The sequence below is a fragment of the Ranitomeya variabilis genome, chromosome 4, assembly GCF_051348905.1.
Source record: "Ranitomeya variabilis isolate aRanVar5 chromosome 4, aRanVar5.hap1, whole genome shotgun sequence".
Taxonomy (NCBI): Eukaryota; Metazoa; Chordata; class Amphibia; order Anura; family Dendrobatidae; genus Ranitomeya; species Ranitomeya variabilis.
In genome coordinates, this window is record NC_135235.1 from 381,557,781 (window position 1) to 381,564,720 (window position 6,940).

Genomic DNA, 6,940 nt, shown 5'->3' on the forward strand with positions numbered 1-6,940 from the left:
AGAATAGTAATTCCTAGGCTATTAATATCAGCCCGGAGCTGTCTTCCTTGCCTTTGCTGGTTATTATAGGGGGACCCTACATCATTTTTGGGGGTTCCCCATTTTAATAAAAGGCTAATGAAAGGCTAAGTATACAGACTGTATGCTGATATTAATAGCTCAGGAACCTCCATCGGTATTACCCCCCCTTCCCAGTCTAAAAACATCTGCCCCATCTGTCTGCTTTCCTTCTGCTGGTTAATAAAATTTCAGGGGACCCCACTCCATTTGTTTAAATAAAAAAAATTTTATTTAAAAAAAATTACAGTAAACTACACATACAAAGCACTGATTATATATCTCGCACATATTTATATCTATCATCTTGTATCTCTTATCTATCTAGAAATCCAAAAAATGGGGCAGCACACCATTTTCAGTGAAAAAAGAAGGTTCACATCTTTGTTTTTCCAAACAATTTTATTAACATTTTCAACCAAAACAAGACATAGAGAGAGCAAGGTTAACATACATGCAATGGCATGAAACATTCATGAAGCATAAAAGTAAAAATAGAATAAAATAACAAAACAATAAATACAGTAAATTCTTATGGAAATATTTCCAGCCAGCGAGACCATTTTTTCAGTAACACCAATTTTTGTTCATAGGATTTATGCAAAGCCAGTTTGTCAATAATTTCTTGTGAACAGGGTATTTTAGAAGATTTCCCCCAAAAAAGCAATAGCATTCTTAGAAACTAAAAGCAGATGTATAACAAGTTTCCTAAAAGGCAATTGATCTGCATTCAACGAAAGCAGGGCCAACTGAGGAGACAGAGAAAAATCCAAATATTTTAATATAATAGAAATAAGAGAAGAGATTTCATCCCAAAAAGGTCTAATAGGTGGACAAAACCAAAACAAATGGGAATGGCTACCATAATTACCACAATCCCTCCAGCAGAGAGGAGAATTGGAAGGATTAATAAATGCTAAGTGAGACGGTGAATAATACCACCTATAGATAAGTTTAAAATAAGACTCATGAAGAGCCATGGACATGGTGGCAGAATAAGTCAAGGACATGGCCAGTTCCCAATCATCTAGAGCTACAGAAAGATTCAAAGTAGATTCTCATTTGCTCATGTATGGGGATTTTATAATTTTGAAATCGTTATTAAACCACTGGTAGAAATATTGAGTAGACCAAAATATGCTATGACCAGAGTTGCATAAAATATTAATCGCCGGCTCCGATAATGCAGGGCGACCAGTCACCAGTAGACTTAAAAAATCCTTTAAAATAGTAAACTGCATAAAAGCCGATGAAGGAACACCAAACCAATCTTTAAGGTGGGTAAATGAAACAAACTTGTTACCATCAAAGATGTCATGTAGTTTAGAGATTCCCCAGTCAGCCTAACTTGAATGCAGATCAAATGCTGCCACAAACCACACATCGCTCTCCTGCTTGATGGCATTCCAGAGCTCCTGCGCTGTGTGGCTTCGATTCCCCAAAGAAATTAATTTCAAGACGGCCTGTTGACGTTTGGCCACGGCTGTGCTCATGTCAGTCGTAACAGGTAAACGTTCACGGGTCCATGTGGAGGTGGACTGTGACGGCTCCTGCAGCGATGATTCTGAGGAACTTGTGTAAGAGGAGGAGTCAATGCGTACAGACTGGATTCCTGCAATCCTTGGAGTGGGCAGGACACGTCCTGCGCCACTCGCACGATCTGTACCCGACTCAACAACATTAACCCAATGGGCAGTGAGGGAAAGGTATCGCCCCTGTCCATGGTGACTGGTCCACGCATCGGTGGTGAGGTGGACCTTGCTACTGACGGCTTTCAGTAGCGCGTGTTTTATGTGTCCCTCCACATGCTTGTGCAGGGCAGGGACGGCTTGCCTGCTGAAATAAAAGCGGCTGGGCACATTGTACTGTGGGACTGCCAATGACATCAAGTTACGGAAGCTGTCAGTCTCCACCAGCCTGAATGACAGCATTTCCAGTGACAGAAGTTTGGCAATGCCTGCAGTCAGAGCCTGTGCTCGTGGGTGGTTTGCCGAGAAAGGCCGCCTTTTCTCCCATGCCTGTACTACCGATGGCTGTAGACTGGGCTGGGAATGTGAGGATGACTGGGAACGTGGTGCTGCTGGTGGAATTACAGTGGGTCTCTGGACAACAGTGCCAGAGGTTCTTCCATGGCGATCCTGGGAGGAAGCCGAACCAGCTGTGTGTGAGCTGGAGGAAGAGGCAACACGAGCTGAAGAGGTGGTAGCTGCCGCTGTTGGTTGGCCTAGGTCTTCAGTGTGTTTTTGTAACTCCGCCGCTTGCCTGGTCCGCACATGTTTCCACATGTTGGAGGTATTGAGGTTGCTGACATTTTTCCCTCTTTTGATTTTATGATGACACACCTTGCATTTGACATAGCAAATGTCATCTGCAACTGTGTCAAAAAAGGACCAGGCACTGCAAGTCTTGGGAGCGCCCTTTTTGGCTTTTGGAAGAGACATGCTCCTAACGGGTGCCAAAGTGGAGTCTACAGGATCCGCAGTCTTCGCCCTCCCTCTCCCTCTTTGGCCCTTTCGGGGAATCTCTTCCTCAGAGCTGCTCCCACCACCTTCCTGTCCCTCACGCCACGATGGGTCAAGGACCTCATCATCTACACTACCCTCTGCCACCAACTGCTCCTCCTGGGTAGTCTCAGCAGCTGTACGCACCAGAAAGTGGCACCTGAGTGTCATCAGCAGATGCGTTCTGCGGTGTGGTGACCGGAGGCACTGGCCCACCCGCCTCTTCAGACTCAGAGAGAAAAAGCTGTTGGGCATCACTGCACACTGCCTCTTCTTCCATTTCTCCAATGCTGCTTGGCTGGCCCCCTGTTTCCAAGCCAAGACATTCAGAGAACAGAAGTAGAGACGGCTCCTGTCCTGGGCTCTCTGTCTGCCTGGGCAATTTGGCAGGTGGTGAAGAGACAGATGGCTGCTCTCCAGTGCTCTGTGTCTGAGAGGATGTGGCACTAATTGAAGTCGATGCGTTAGCTGCCATCCATCTGACAACGGCTTCAATTTGGTCTTCACGCAGCAGCGGTGTACGGCGCTCTCCGACAAAGCTGTGCATGAAGGACTGTTCCCTGCTGAAACTGGGTGATGATAAGTCGCCAGTGCCCGCAGCAGGTACAGAATCCCCACGTCCTCTCCCTGCTCCGCGCCCACGCCCACGTGCCTTACTCCCTGCCTTCTTCATCTTGGTTGACTAATAAAGATAAGCAGAAAAGTACTAATGGCTTAGTGTGCTTATTCCTGAACAGCTCCTAACAGGTATAAGAAACACTAATTTTCTAAAGTGTGGACTAGACTTTAATATGAGCTAATGTGGCCTACACAACTGTAAAGTGGTGTGTTTGGTGAACTTTATTATTTATTTATTTTTGGGGGGCTGAATTGACAACAGGGCGAGCTGCACTCACACGGAGACCGTGCAGACAGCCGTAAACGGCGCTGCAAGGCCCCAAAAACCTCCTCTACGTTATCCTATGTAGTGTCTTTCCACAATTTAGCTGGATACGGGTGGAAAGCCACTAATAGGAATTATTTGAAAAAATGTGCAGCGGGCTGCACTGTTTGCAAAAAAGGACAATGGAATGGATAGAACTGTATGAGTCAGTGAACCACCCTGAGCTGGATACAACCGGCTGTGGCTGCACACAGACTACAGGGCGAGCTGCACTCACACGGAGACCTTGCAGACAGCCTTAAACGGCGCTGCAAGGCCCCAAAAACCTCCTCTACGTTATCCTATGTAGTGTTTTTCCACAATTTAGCTGGAAACGGGTGGAAAGCCACTAATAGGAATTATTTGAAAAAATGTGCAGCAGCCTGCACTATTTGCAAAAAAGGACAATGGAATGGATAGAACTGTATGAGTCAGTGAACCACCCTGAGCTGGATACAACCAGCTATGGCTGCACACAGACTACAGAGTGGGCTGCACTCACTCACACACACACACACACAGAGACCTTGCAGATCGCTGTGAAAACAGCGCTGCAAGGCAAAAGCAAGGTGAACACACAGCGGTTGCTAAATTAGCCTGGGAAAAGCACAAAGAAGCAAATCGCTATCTCAACTGGCCCTCAGTCAGAACACAGCGTCCTATGCCTAACTGAATTCACAGCAGAGTGAGCCCAAAATGGCGCCAGCGACTTTTAAACTGCAGCATGACATCATTTCAGCAGCCAATCACAGCCTTGCCAGTAGTTTCATGCCCACCATGCTGAACAGGATGTGCCCACACTTGTAATCAGTCCTCATTGGCTGAATTCGTGCTGTTTGAATTGAGAACTTCCGATTCCGGTATCCGATATGCGGCAAGTATCGGATCTCGGTATCGGAATTCCGATACCGCAAATATCGGCCGATACCCGATACTTGCGGTATCGGAATGCTCAACACTAGTGCTCACAGATCACCGTAATTTGGAATTCCTTAAGTCCGCCAGATGTCTCTCTCCTCGACAAGCTAGGTAGAGTTTGTTCTTGAACCAGTTTGATTTTATTATCTCGTACCACCCAGGTTCATGTAATAGGAAAGCCGATGCATTATCCCGAATCCACACGATGGACTCCGTGCCTGGGACCCCGTCTAAGACCATCTTGTCTGATGCCAATTTCATAGGAGTGCTCCAGGACCGGGACTTGTGGGAGGAGATCAAGCTGGCCTATGATGGTGATGTATTTCTTGCTGCCCCACCTGACAATGTGAATCTTGTCTTTCAGAATGGTGTATGGCTTAGAGATCGATGTATTTATGTCCCTGAGGCTGTGAGACTTCGAATTCTCAAATTGGTCCATGACTCCGTATTGGCTGGTCATCAGGGGGTACAGAAAACGCAGGAATTTTTAAGTAGTTTTTTCTGATGGCCTACCTGCTTGAAGGATGTGAATGACTATGTCCGCTCTTGTGAGATTTGTGCCCGGTACAAAGTTCCTCGTGTTTCACCTACTGGCCTTCTTAAGCCACTACCCATACCATCTCGCCCTTGGGGGTGTATTTCGATGGACTTTATTGTGGAGTTACCCACCTCTGGCGGTAAAAATACTATTTTGGTGGTAGTGGACCGTTTAACGAAGGTTGCTCATTTTATTCCTTGCACCGGTCTTCCCTCAGCTACAGAGACAGTGGATCTGGTTATTCAGAACTTTTTCTGGCTTCATGGGGTACCAGATGAGATCATCTCTGACCGGGGAATACAATTTACCTCTAGGTTTTGGAAAGGATTTTGTTCTGCGCTCCACATTAATGTTTGCTTGTCTTCTGCATACCACCCTCAGACCAACGGGCAGACCGAACGGACCAATCAAACCTTGGAGCAATATCTACGCTGTTACGTCAGTCATTTGCAGGATGATTGGCTGAAGCTACTTCCGCTAGCGGAATTTTCGTATAACAACTCACAGAGCAGTTCCACGAAGGTAACGCCTTTTTTCCCCAATCTGGGATATCATCCAAATATTTTGCCTTGGTCTCCAGTTGCTACTTCGGTACCGGCAGTTCAAGACAGAGTGGCGGTGTTGCAACGTAATCTTGAAGTTTTGAAAGACTCCAGTGCGGCGCCCCAGTGTCCTGGTCGTCGCAGTGATGTCATTATCCTTTCAGGGGAGAAGTGATGTCATGTCTGAAGGCAATGAAAGACAACCACATCCAGGTATCACACACATGCAACATGTTCACACTCCAGACCAGAAGGGGGAGCTCTAAGCCTGTTTAGGGTGAACGCCCCTATTTACATCGTGATCTGGAGGGAAAGGAGTTGAGTTTCTATCAGGCAGCCAGGACGAGAGGAGCTCTGCTGGCCTGAAGTGCTGCAACTCCTGGGAAAAGGCACAAAAAGGTGGACATACAGCAGAGAGTGTGCAGGAAAGCCGAGCACAGGAGAGGAATATCAGAGGGAGATCCGCCAGGAACAAGCTGCTCCTTTCTGAGGCGCAGAAGCCGGTAGCCAGGAACACCGAGGGAGCAACTGTCTCTAAGCCTTGCTCCAGAGACCAGCAGGACAGTCATTTCCAAGTTGGCTGCCCGACCTTAATACCTAAGAAGACACGGTGGCAAATTGTTGGGGTCGGGGTGTCTCTAGGGTCCCTACAAACAAGCCCCAGGCTACCCAGTCATACGGGTTGTCCTATCCATACCATCTGGGGGACAGAGAGAGGAAGACATAACACCAAGAACATCTAGAAGAGTTGTGAGGACCTTACCGGGAAGCTCAGCAGGGAGGTACTACAACATCCAGGAGCTAGTAGGAAGGCTGCTGATTTCCACTTGGATAGGGGGACTCTGGAATTGCCTTCAGACCGACCGGACTCTGCCTGCCCTGTCATCTGGCGCTCCGGGCTGAGGATACCACCTGAAGTCTTCAGTAAACAAGGTAAAAGACTGCAAACCTGTCTCCTCGTTCTTTACTGCACCTTGCCCATATATAAAGTCTTTTACTGGACGCCCCTGAGGGCCACGGACCGGGTCAGCCACCGTGATATCCCCCGAATCGCAGGACCCGGTACCGAGTACCCCATTGCCCTACTCTGGGGGCGATCCATTTTGGCGTCACGAACAGGATTTACTTAAGCCTGAAAAATCAGGTCATGTGCGCCTCAGAACTGTGCCAGAACTGTATGTGAACTGTGCTTTGCTTAAAGACTGTGTTGCAAATTGCTGCCAAAATCTGCCATTGCCACACCGTGTGGTGTTGTGAACTATACTTGTTGGCTCCCTCTTGTGGTCACTAGTGATTTGGCACTTGGATTGTCTTTTACCAGGTTGGTACTCACCTGCTTCATTAGGCCTGGGGTGTTGCTATTTAAACTTCCTGGATTCTCAGTCCAGTGCCTGGCATCGTTGTAATCAGTTCATTTCTGTTTGCTCCTGTCTTCAGGTCCTGGTTCTTTGCAAGATGAGCT